Source organism: Apodemus sylvaticus, chromosome 2 (assembly GCF_947179515.1).
Source record: "Apodemus sylvaticus chromosome 2, mApoSyl1.1, whole genome shotgun sequence".
In the NCBI taxonomy this organism is placed as follows: Eukaryota; Metazoa; Chordata; class Mammalia; order Rodentia; family Muridae; genus Apodemus; species Apodemus sylvaticus.
The window spans coordinates 123,244,597-123,257,000 of NC_067473.1; positions in this window are offsets into that span (position 1 = coordinate 123,244,597).

Sequence of the window (12,404 nt, forward strand, 5' to 3'; positions counted from 1 at the left end):
CAGTCATCCAGCCTAGCCTTCTTCATGACTCCATTCCAGTGAGAGAAGTCTGTTCCAAAACTAAGATGGATGGTACCTGAGGAATAACACTCCAAGCTGTCCTCTAGCGTCCACAAGCATGAATAAACATATGCTCCTGCATACATATGAGCGTGCACACACAAAATAAATAAAGTTATTTGAAAAAGATCCCATGATCCCGTGCAGGAGGCTGTGTGCATATCAGGTTCCTCATATTCATCCAAGCAGGAGGCAGCAGCAGGAAGATGGAAGGAACAGCCTGGAAAGCCATGCCAGGATACAAAGCCAGCCTACAAATAGTAAAAAGGGAGGAAGCGCTTCTTCAAAGGCCAGGGCTGCTGGCAATTCCACAGTAAGAGGGCTGTGTGGATATAAATGGATATTCCCTTATAATAGGGATGTAGATATTGACTGTGGTTGTATCCTGTCTTAACAATGACTAATCTCACCAGGTCTAACTCTGCGGAGAGTGAATCTTGCATCACAAGGTTTAGGCAGTCTCAGGAAGTTCCCACAGCTTTTTATGAACTAAAGTCCAAAGGGCTCTCTGACAGGCTGGAGCATCAGCAAACACAGTGCTGACAGGCTTTGCCCTTTTCCCCCCTTCCCTCTCCTTTGCTAAAAACCATTAGAGTACATTCTTAAAGCTGCCTCATGGTCTATTCTCTTATTTAGCTACTGACTCACTCCTGAAACAAAATATAAAGGTCCAACAATCGAAATTCATTATTTGGGTAACATGTCCAATCAGAATTTAACAACTCACCCTTCCACAGACTCTCCCTGTGGCGGATTGAATATGCTTGGCCCATGGGAGGTAGCACTATTAGGAGGTGTGCCCTTATTGGCATAGGTGTGGCCTTGTTGGAGGAAGTGCATCACTGTGGGGGTGGGCTTTGTAGCTCTGCCCAGTGTAGAAGAGCCAGTCTTCTCCTCTTTGCCTTCAGATCAAGATGTAGAACTCTCAGCTCCTCCAGTTCCTGGATGCTGCCATGCTTCCTGCCATGATGACAATGGACTGAACTTCAGAACCAGTAAGCTAGGCCCAGTTAAATGTTGTTCTTTATAATAGAGTTGCCTTGGTCATGGTGTCTCTTCACAGCAATGGAAACCTTAACCAAGAAAAACCCTTATCTTTCTTAAAAACCCACTCCTGCCAAAAACACCTGCTTGCTGCTGCTGCTGCTGCTGCTGCTGCTGCTTGCTATCTGCCTGATCCAGAGGCAGCCCTACCCCACTATCCCCCATTGCCCTTCTTTGGTAATAAATCTCCCTGTGCTGAGAATCTGGTGTCTGGGTGTGCCCTGTACTGACTCTGAGGGGTCACCTTCCCTTACAAAGTCTTCCTCTAAATCCACACCTATGTTGAAGATTCTACAATGCTGATTGGTTAGAACATCATGATTGGGATCCTGCAGATCAAAAAATGAATTGTTTCAGACTACCTTTAACTTCCTAATATCCATGCATCGCATACATCTATGTCTGACCTACATTCCTTTCAGCTGTCACATAAAACCTTTGGAATATACAGCCCCAAAGTTAATGATGTCATCAGGGAGTCAAAAAGATGGCTCACTGGCTGCTCTTACAAAGGTTTAATTCTCAGCACCCATATAGCAGGTCACCATTGCCTGTAACTCCAGCTCCAGGAGATCTGACACCTTCACACAGACATGCATACAGAAAAAAGTCACTTTAAAAAAAAAAAGACCGTCATCATCTGAACAAGTAGATTTCCCCACTTAGCTGGAACCCATCTACCTGTTACCTCTGGCAATGTATTTGCTAAGTGCTTTGATTTAGACCGTCTCTCTCTTTTTTTTCTGTGAATACAAAGGAGAACATAACCATGTCCACAGTAGGGCAACTCAGGAAACTCTGACTCTGTTCCCAGGCTGTAGTCACTCAGATCTGGCTCAGAATAGATTATCTCTTCTATCAGAGCTGTGTTTTCTGTGGACATATTTTGAGTCAGGATTTTTGAGGATCCCATGTATCCACAAGTGATAAAATTTATTGTGTGACATGGAAAAGTCAGTCCAACCTTGGGTTGTCATGATGGCAAGCCTTTATCTTCCGTGCTTTTTAAGTATGTCTGTGAAATGGAACAGTCCATAGGAATAATGCAAAGATGAACATGCTTGTCCTCAGGAACAGTGAACACAGACTTGGAGAGTTGGGGGAGGGGGAGAGAAAAATGGGCCAAAGAATTGGAGACCTAAAGAAAACCGGGACCCAGACAGCAAGACATATAAACATCACTGGCAGTAAGAGAAGCTACTATAAAGCAGAGTCACCACAGTGAGGAACTGTCTTAGGATACTGACTGTCTTAGGTTAGGTTTCCATTGCTGTGAAGAGACACCATGACCAAGGCAACTCTTATAATGGCAAACATTTAATTTTGCTGGCTTATAGTTTTCAGAGGTTTAGTCCATTATCATAGTAGCAAACAATGCAGTGTGCATTCACAGTGCTGGAGGAGTGGAGAGTTCAACAGCTTGATCAGAAGGCAGCCAGGAGGAGACTCTCTTCCATACTAGGCAGAGCTTGAAAATAGGAGATCTCAAAGTCCACCTCCACAGTGATACACTTCTTCCAACAAGCCCACACCTACTCCAATAAAGCCACACATCCTAATAGTGCCATTCCCCATGGGCCAACCATTCAAATACAGGAGTCTATGGGAGGAGCCATACCCATTCAAACCACCTCACTGACATCATTCTTGATACTCTGTAATTGACTACTTGACTACTTGTAATTGATCTTGAAATCCTGGGCCAAACTAATAGGTTGATTACACTTATTACAATCCCTGAGCACATGGAAATCATATTACAGAATCTATGACTAAAAATTCCAATGTCAGTTTCACTTCCTGTCCAAGGAAGAACATCCCCACACAAGCACCCTTTACCACTATAACTATCAAGACTTCTGTCCAGGCCTTTTCTTAGTTCCTTCAACTGCTGCCTAGCACCATGTCTTATTGGGAACTGTGAGTATCAAACTCTTTTTTTTTTTTCCAAAGGCAGTTGTCTCTATGCCTGCCATTTTACCAGATCTGACTAAAATAAACCTCAAGTACATTTTAAAACAGCTACATAAAATCTTTCTGGATCCTCAGCAGTGTGGGCACTGCTTAATTGTGTTTGCAAGAGCAATGGTCTATGAGAAACATTAATCATCCCATATGATCTTAACTTCTAAAAAGATATTCTATTTTTATGTGCATGATGTTTTCCTGCATGTATGTCTTTGTACCACTTGCACCTCATGATTTTAAATTCATCACCAGCCAATTAGGATAACAGATAATGTGGTTTGATCACTTGCAAAGAGGAAGAAGCCCACATGACCCAACACATTTTATCTTTACTTCAGCTCTATGCGTCAGGTACAGTCATTATTCCCAAGGCTCTGAGATTGATTAGAAGCTTAAGATGACTCAGCTGGTAAGCAAAGGACCTCAGAGGCAGTGTCACCAAAGAGGCTAAGTGAATGTAACACTTACACTTAATTTTGCTGCATGGCCACTTGCTACAATTTTGGCTCATTATGATTGTGACCATTATAGAATCAGAAACATCAGCCAACATTCACCCAGAGGCATATGCACAGATGCATCTTAGGCACAAAGGACTCCTTCCAAGAGAGAAAGGAGCTCCATTTTTTAATGAAAGGTCATAGAAATAGAACAGATGCATGGCCAATACAACAAATGATTGTAAAGATGATAGTGGAATCGTCATAGGCTTTTGGACAGTTGGGATAACATGAGGCTGGGTTGGGGAGGAAGCTGATGAACCTTAAAGGAAAGAGAGGGAAGAATACAGACAGCTAAAATGATACCATCTGTACAAGATTTAAAGGAGGAGAAGAAAGGCAGAAGAAGATGGGAGAGGGCACACATGCAGCTTGGCTGTAGTGAGACTTCTTTGGTTTGAGGAAGGTATGCCATTCAGATGGAAGAGATGATGGAAGATCAATGTGCGGGCTTTGTGTTGTGGGAAATGTAAACATCATGGGAATCGAAGGCAGCAGCAGAGATGGGAGGTCAGAGCAGGATGATGGGGCACTCCTGAGTTTTGCAATGGTGGCTGATTAAGTTACACAAGACTCAAGAGAGAAGAGGGCAATGAGGCGAGACAAGTATTCTTAAGCAAATGACAGGGCCCATATGGCTATGTTACATTCTATAACATCACATTTCTACATCAATTTATAAATCTGCACATACATGTAACTATCTGGGCAAGTAGATAACTGATAGCCATTTGTTCTGAGTTGACCTAAATGTAGCTCAGATAGAAACTGAGAAGGAAGAGGGACTTGGCAGGCACAGATATACGAAGACAATAGCAAAGGTAAATGCTGGAGACAATATCAAGAGATGAACAAACACAATGATTCTCAGAAACAAAGATGATAATTTGACCAGATCCAGGACAACTGTAAACTTTGGAATCACTAATTGTTTGTTCTGATTCCCCATAAAATAAACTAGCTGAAACTATCCCAAGGGAAGGCAGATTTTGAAAGGATCGTCCTCCGGTTTCCTGGATAACCATTTAGAAGGTTCAATTCCTGTCTCACTTAATTAGTTTATACAGTGATGGTCCACACAAATCATCATTTCCCAGCCATCCAAGGGAACCTATGGTAGGTGGGTTTAATATGACTGGTCCTCATGGGCTCACATATTTGAATACTTAGTAGTGATAGAACTGTTTGAGAAGATGTGACTTGGCTGAAGGAGGTATGTCTTGAAGGCAGACTTTTTTTTGAGGCTTCAAAAGCTTCCTTCCATCCCCAGTGTCTATCTGTCTGTCTGTTTGCACCATAGTATGGATGACGATGTGGACTCTCAGCTGCCATGCCTTTGTTTAGCCATCAACTCTAACTCTCTGAAACTATAAGCTCACTTAAATGCTTTCTTTTATATAGGTTGCCTTGGCCATAGTATTTTGTTACAGCAATTGAAAAGTAACTAACACAGAAACTGGTACCAAGAAATAGGTATGACAGACCTGACTATGTTTTTCGGATGAATGTGGAAGACTTTGGATGACAAGATCCATTGAGCCCTGTAAAGAAGCTGAGATCAAGGAGCCATCCTAAAAGGGCTTGGAAGACAGTACGCTGAGAGCAAAGTAGGCTGTAGAGGAACTCATGAGGTTTCAGAGTGGTGCAACTTTGGTAGATACTGGGGAAGAGACAATGCTTGTGATATTGGTGAAGAATGTGGCTGCCTTCTGTGCTTGCCTTGGGAATTTACCTGTGGTTACATTGAAAAGAAATGGGTTGATTTCTTTGGTGGAGGAGATCTGAAGACAGGCTAATATTGACTCTATTACTTGGTTATTAGAAATTAATTTTATGCAGGTCTAAAAAGAAAAAAAGAGCAAGTAGGGCAAAAAGAAATACAGAATGTATGGTTTGAAGAGAAAAGAAAGCATCAGGAAGCTTAACGTTGAAGTGAGGCTTGTACTGAAAGATATAAGAAGATTTGATTACCTGAGATAAAGGGAGGGGTACACCCAGGACAAGGGTGTAATCAACCCAGCTAATCCTGCAAACCATGAACAAAAAAGGCCTAGGGGACTTTCTGTCCCTAGAAAGCAACAACAAACAAAAGCTGCTGCAATGTAAGTCAAGGGCTAGGCTCTGTCCCAAAGCAGGCAGCTGAGCCCAGCAATGCTGTTTGAATGTGGCTCTGGCTTGACAGTCATGGTCATGAGGGCTACTCCATGGGTGGTAGAGTTTTACTCCATGGTTAAAGAGAGCTACTTAGGCGAGGCAATGTGTGGCAGAGCAGGCTCTACATGAAGGCCCTGAGAAGACAAGTAGCCCAGAGAGGCCATTGCATGAACTTGTGAAAGTGAAACCTGCATTGTTGTGGTGACCCCAGGATTTGAGCTGTGCCAGGGCCATAGGTGACTTTCCTGGGGCGGGGGACCAGAAAAGGGGAAATCATTTGAAATGTAAATAAAAAATATATCGAATTAAAAAAAAAGAATAAAAAAAAGCAAAAAAAAAAAAAAAAAAAAGAACTAAAACTACAAAAAAAAAAAAAAAGAAGAAGAAGAAGAAGAGTTGCACACAGGGAGTGGAACTAGCTCAGGAGACTGTATTGTAGGTTGCAAAGCTTGGCACCTACAGCTTTGTCCTTCTGGGTTTTGATCTTGCCTTGGTCAAGTTTTCTCACTACACATGTATCCCTCCATTCTGGAATGGTAATGTATATTCTGGGCCATTTTATGTTGGGAATATGTAGTTTCCTTTTGATTTTATAGGAGGTTGTAGTTAAGAGATTGTCTTGAGTCTCAGAAGAGACTCTGGAGTTTATAATGGTATTGAGGGGCTGGAGATATAGCTCAGTGGTTAAGAGAACTGGCTGCTTTTCCAGAGGTCCTGAGTTTGATTCCCAGCAACCACATGGTGGCTCATAATGGTCTATAATGTGATATGATGCTGTCTTCTGGCATGCAGGTGTGTACATGCAGATAGAGTACTCATAGACATAAAAATAAGTCTTTCAAATGGTGTCAAGATTGTAAAAGTTTGTAATCAGTTGAAAATTTTATTTTCGTGGCCATTAGCAGAAGGTCTCAGTTCCTTCTTGACTGTTGGCCGAAGTTCCTTCCCACACAGAAATTTCCACAAAATTGATCAGGTGTCTTTACAACAGGGAAACTGGCTTTTTTGAGGTGGATTTATTCAAGAGAAAGCAAGGAGGAAGCCCCAGTACCTCTGATGACTTTATACCACAATCTCTAACCATCAATTCTGTCATTAAATTAAACTTTGGCCATGGAAACAGGAATCACCATACATAATAATGCAAAGGGAATGTCAGAGCATGTGGACATAATTAAAACCCGTGCTGCAAAGAGTGTCTTGGACCTCTTAGCACTCTAGGTGAGCCCATCTCATGGGGGAATGGGGTAAAGTTGTTCACAATGTACAGGTTCACCGCTCTGCTGTTCTTGGTTCTCACACAGTTTGGAGACAAGCTGAAAAGCACCAGAAAAATCCTGTCTGTGTTGGCCGGGAATCAAACCCGGGTCAGCTGCTTGGAAGGCAGCTATGCTCACCACTATACCACCAACGTGACATTTGTTCTTGGTTCTCACAAACACTTGGAGAGTCCTGATTCTGTTCTCCAGAGAAGAGGGGATAAGAAAAAGACAAAGAGGGATAGAGACAAGACAGAAGGAAGGAATATTAATATGGGGGCACACCAGTTATTCCTAGCTTGTGGCATCCCTAAATATATCAAAAACAGAGATTAATTGCCCAGTTAATATCCTCTTCCCCTTCCCCCACTCTAATTGTTTCTCTCCAAAACTCTTCTCCTTAGCTATGGGTGAGATAAAAAACCACACAAGCTCCCCCTCCATTCTTCTTTAGTACTAAGGTCCCCTTAAAACAGGACTGATGTTTCTAGGAATCAAATAATCATTTTCTCCTCTGGACTAGAGAGAGAATGGTAACATTTAACTCTGCTTTTAAAGGCTAAGGCAGAAGAGCTAACACACACATGATATAAATAGTTTCTAATCGATACACAGCTATTATTAGAACTGATATTTATCTAGACAGTTTGTATGAGATTGCATTTGCTGTATTTTGCTTTCTATTTCCTCCCATGTCCTCTCTGGCATTTGTGTTTCTTTTTTCTCTTGTTCCTTTGTTTCTTTCTTTGCATCTTCATTTCCTCCCTCCTTCCCTCCTTTCCTCATTCCCTCTTCTCTCTTCCTTCCTTCCTTCCTTCCTTCCTTCCTTCCTTCCTTCCTTCCTTCCTCCCTCCCTCCCTTCCTTCCTTCCTTCCTTCCTTCCTTCCTTCCTTCCTTCCTTCCTTCCTTCCTTCCTTCCTTCCTTCCTTCAAGATAGGGTTTCTTTGTGTAGACCTTGTTGCCCTGGAACTAGCTCTGTAGACCAGGCTTTAACTCACAGAAATTTACCTGACTGCCTATTGGAATTAAAGACATGCACCATCACCACTGCTGTTTTGGTTTTTATACTTTTTATTGGTTCTTTGTGAATTTCATATCATGACCTGCAGTTCCACTCTTCTTCCTTCCCCTCATATCTGCCCTCCACCCTTGCAACCTCATTATAGAAGCTATAGTGCGTCACAGTGTATTCCACAGTATTCCCTTTTGCCCTCACTTCTTTGCTTTCAAATGTTTATTGCAACAAACATTGGTCTGGTAAGAGGTTTCCGGCATCTGCTATGCTATCAATACTGGATCCTCACGGGGCTCCTCTCAGATATCCTGTTGTTGCCTGTGTCATGGAGATCCTGTAGTTTTGGATCTGCAGAACCAGCCCTTTCATGGGCTCCAGCAGTTTATGGACGGGGTAGATATTGGGGTGGGCCAACTCAAAGTCCTGGATCTGAGCCCAAGAAGTGTCTGAGCTAGTCAGCTCACCAACTCTCCTGCACTCACACCACCAGGGCAAGCGATCTTGTCCTGCTCCAGCAGACCCACCCAATGCCACTGTCAGCAAGGGACAGAGCCAGATTCCCCATTCTCATACCCTGGGGGCTGGATCATCTGCACCCCTGCCTCCAGGGTCAGCTCTACTGTGCTGGTGCAGGGTCCACTCTCCTGAGTGCTGTAACTGGTAAAGATCAGAGCTGGGCTCTCCTGCTCTCATGAACCCAAGGACAGGTCTTCTGCCTGCTGCAGGTAGCAAGGAAGAGGGCATCTCTTTCCCTTGTCCATGTCACCACTTGGGAGCTAAGTAGCAGGACAAGCTCTCCCAAGCTCATACCCTTGGGACTGTTTCACTTGCCACACACACAACCAGGGACAGCTCTACTGTACTTCCTGGATGATGTTTGGGGCCCATTCTCCTAAGTGCTGCAGCAGGCTAAAGGTGGGATCAGCTCTCCTGCTGGCATGCCCCCAGGACCAGTTCTCCCACAATTCCTGGGGGAGGGTTGAGGTCAGTTCTGCACAGCCCTCAGACAATAATATGTCTCCAGGCAGCATCCCAGACCAGGGACATCCACCTGGCCCTTGACTGTAACAGATCCCCCACTCCTGCAGGGCCTTGGGCCCCACCATGGTCCCAGGAGGCATCACGGGCTACTCATATCAGGCTGTTCCTTGATACCCTCAAGTATCCAGTTCTGCCTCTGTTGCACCCATGTTCTTCTGTTTCTGTTTCTCTTCCATTTCTCTACCACCCACTTGCTCCTTCAGTGGCACCTGGAGTTTCTGGGGTCATCTCAGAAAGGGTTTCAGGGTGCTATGGCACCAGGCAGTAGTCATCTTGGGCGTGGTCTGTCTCCCCAGGCTTGTACAATGCAGGACTAGGTCCTTGTACAACAGGCTAGCTCCTTGTCCCTGCCCTCATGGTGCCAGACTGGTGGTTATCTTGGGGCTTAGTCCTCACCTGGGTTGCCCTTGTGGCCTCACGAGGCGGGTGGTCTGCCTCAGTCTCACTTCAGCACAGGGCCTGGTGGGGTTTGTTTCAGCTTCTGTTCACTCCTTGCTGGACTGGTGGTCACCTCAGGCTAGCTCCCTGTCCAACCCCACTGGATCAGGTCTGGTGGTCACCTCAGTCTAGCTCCCTGTCCAACCCCACTGGCTCAGGTCTGGTGGTCACCTCAGGCTAGCTCACTGCCCACCCCGCTGGCTCAGGTTTGGTGGTCACCTCAGGCTAGCTCCCTGTCCAACGCCACTGGCTCAGGTCTGGTGGTCACCTCAGGCTAGCTTACTGTCCATCCCCGCTGGCTCAGGTCTGGTGGTCACCTCAGGCTAGCTCCCTGTCCAACCCCACTGGCTCAGGTCTGGTGGTCACCTCAGGCTAGCTCCCTGTCCAACCCCACTGGCTCAGGTCTGGTGGTCACCTCAGGCTAGCTCACTGTCCACCCCTGCTGGCTCAGGTCTGGTGGTCACCTCAGGCTAGCTCACTCTCCACCTCCGCTGGCTCAGGTCTGGTGGTCACCTCACACTCCCTTTTTTTCAGGGAGCATCAGGCTATATTACTCATTCAGATGTTCACAGGTCAGGTCTCCTCTCTACTAACACACAAATAACACAGCAGTCACACGGCAATGCCCTAGGGGCAGGGTTTTTTTTTAAACTTCTTCCTTAATGGTAGCCATTTTGACTGGGTGAAATCAAGTCATCTGATAGGTAAGATGTTGAACTTTTCATTTGTTTACTTGTCACTAGTATTTTATTCTTTGAGAATCATCTGGCCATTTTGTTAGCTTATTTATTGATGTTTTGGTTTTGAAAGTTGTTTATATATTCTATATATCAATCCTCTGCTAGATACACAGCAAGGAAAGATTTTTATCCCTCAGGCTTTTTCTTCATTTCAAGTTTTCCTTTGCTATGTGGAAGCTTTTTAATTTCATGTTATACCATTTGTCACTCTGGTCCTATTTCCTGAGCCACCAGAGACATTTCAGGAATTCATTGAGTATGCCTACATGCTGAAATGTTTTCTCATAAGTGTCCATGTTTCAGGTTTTACATTAGGGTTAAGGATCCAACCTGGACCTGGGATCCATGTGGAACTGATTTGTGGACAGGATGAGAGATAGGAATCTAGTTTCATTTTTCTGTATGTGGATAGTACAGTTTACTCAATACCATTTGTTTTAGGGCCTGTCTATTCTGCAGTGTATGTTTTTGGCATTTTTGTAAAACAACACCACCAGGAGACAGTTGCTATATAACTTTCATTCTGGGTCCTCTATCCTGTTCCCTTGACCTACATGTCTGTTTCTGCTCTGCCACTTGGTAGTGTAGTTTGAATTACAACATTGATCTTTTTGCTCCAGATTGCATTGTCTACCTAGAGTCTAGGTAGGTAGGTAGGTCTTAGAGTCTTTGTGATTTTGTATAAATTTTATATAATTTTATAAAGATATATAAATTGTAATATATAATATATTGTGAATATATTTATAATTGTTTTCCATTTTAATGAATGGTAGCATTGCAAATTTGACTGATAGTGTATGAGATTCTTGTGAACACTTGGAGCAGACACTGGTTTTTATTAACTGTGATAGAAGAAGCTAGCCAGACACTGCTCCTTTTAAGCTTGCCACACTAACAGTGTTTTACTTGGGCTGATTAGTAGCCACTATCTTTTGTTGTCTGAATGGCTTTCAGTGAGGAAATAATGTTTAGAAGTGAAGACACTGCATCTTAATTAATGTGCTAGAGACGTGTTTGGTATCTTCTTGACCTCATGGACTTCCCCAAAGGTGTGGCCAGCCAGCTCCATGTTTATGCCCAACTGCAGTAATTGTGAGCACCGAGAACCATGACTGGCCTCCTAGGTCTTTTAATTTGCACTGAAAAGCTCAGTTTAGACTTTGCATTTCAGAAAAGAAACCAAATGTTATTGCCAGGGGGAGCAGAGCTGATGTCAGTAGTCTTCTCCAGGCAAGGAGAACATTATATTTTCTCTGCCTCTTCTCTTTTCATGCAGATGATTCTTGTATATAATCCTACATGATGGATTTCCACTGTGCAAGGTCAACTTTATGGTTTCATAGGTCAGATAACACTGCTCATAAAGGAAGGTCAGGTCTAATGATAACCTGGTGGACCATTGTCAAAGGTTTGATTTCCACTAATGCCCAACAATAGGCCAAGAGCTATCTCTCAAAATTAAAATAATTGTCTACAGATGGGAAAGTTTTGCTTCTAACCCTAAGGGTCTCTGCTGTGACCTACCTATGCAGACCTACCAGAGCTCCAAACAGCATCCCTGTCTGCCACTGGCACTTCAAGGACCATCAACTCGGCGGGATCATATGGTCCAATTGCAAAGCAGCCTGCACAGCAGCCTGGACCTGTTGAAGAGCCTTCTTTTCCAGACAACATTCACAGTTAGTAGATTTCTGAGTCACTTAGAATATGGCTGGAGTAACACACTCATGTGAGGAATGTGCTGTCTCCAAAATCCAAATAGATTCACTAAACATTGTGCTTCTGTTTTGATGAAGTGAGAGGTCAGGGGCAGTAACTTATCCTTTACCTTGGAAGGATACATCTGCATGTCCCACATGACTGGATTACCAAGAATTTCACGGAGGTAGAAGGCCTTTGGATTTTGGTTGGATTTATTTCCCATCAACATAGTGGGTTGGTGTAATACCTGGTGGAGGAGACAAGTGATTAAAATCCCTTCAAACTAAGTTATAATGTAGGGCTAAAGATTTAATACACCCTTGAGGTAAGATCGTAAGTTATACTGCTGGCATTGCCAGCTGCAAGAAAATTGTTTCTGATAATCCCTAGGGAAAAGTATACGGAAGAAAGCATTTGCCAGAACAATAACTGCATATGAATACCAGAAGATGTATTAATCTGCTTAAGCAAGGACACATTT